A 272-nucleotide genomic window follows, 5' to 3' on the forward strand; every position below is an offset into this window, starting at 1 on the left:
GGGGAGGAGGCCCGCTTCTCCCCGCCCCCAGCTGCTGCCGCATCGGGCTGTGTCGGCTGCTCCCCGCACACCACTGTGGCAGGCTGGATTCTCCCCCAGTTTGGGCTCTGTCCTCCTCCCACTTGGGCCTGGTCCCACTCTTCCCCCACCCCCCTTCCCCGTGTTGGCTCAGAGCCCACTCCTCCTGTCCCCCACGCTGTCGCCAGATCAGTCTGGGCCCACTGCTTCCCCTGCTGCGGTGACCCAGCTTCTCCCTCACATCGGGCCTGGGC

This window comes from Gavialis gangeticus, unplaced genomic scaffold (assembly GCF_001723915.1).
Source record: "Gavialis gangeticus isolate Ggan-Ray unplaced genomic scaffold, GavGan_comp1, whole genome shotgun sequence".
In the NCBI taxonomy this organism is placed as follows: domain Eukaryota; kingdom Metazoa; phylum Chordata; order Crocodylia; family Gavialidae; genus Gavialis; species Gavialis gangeticus.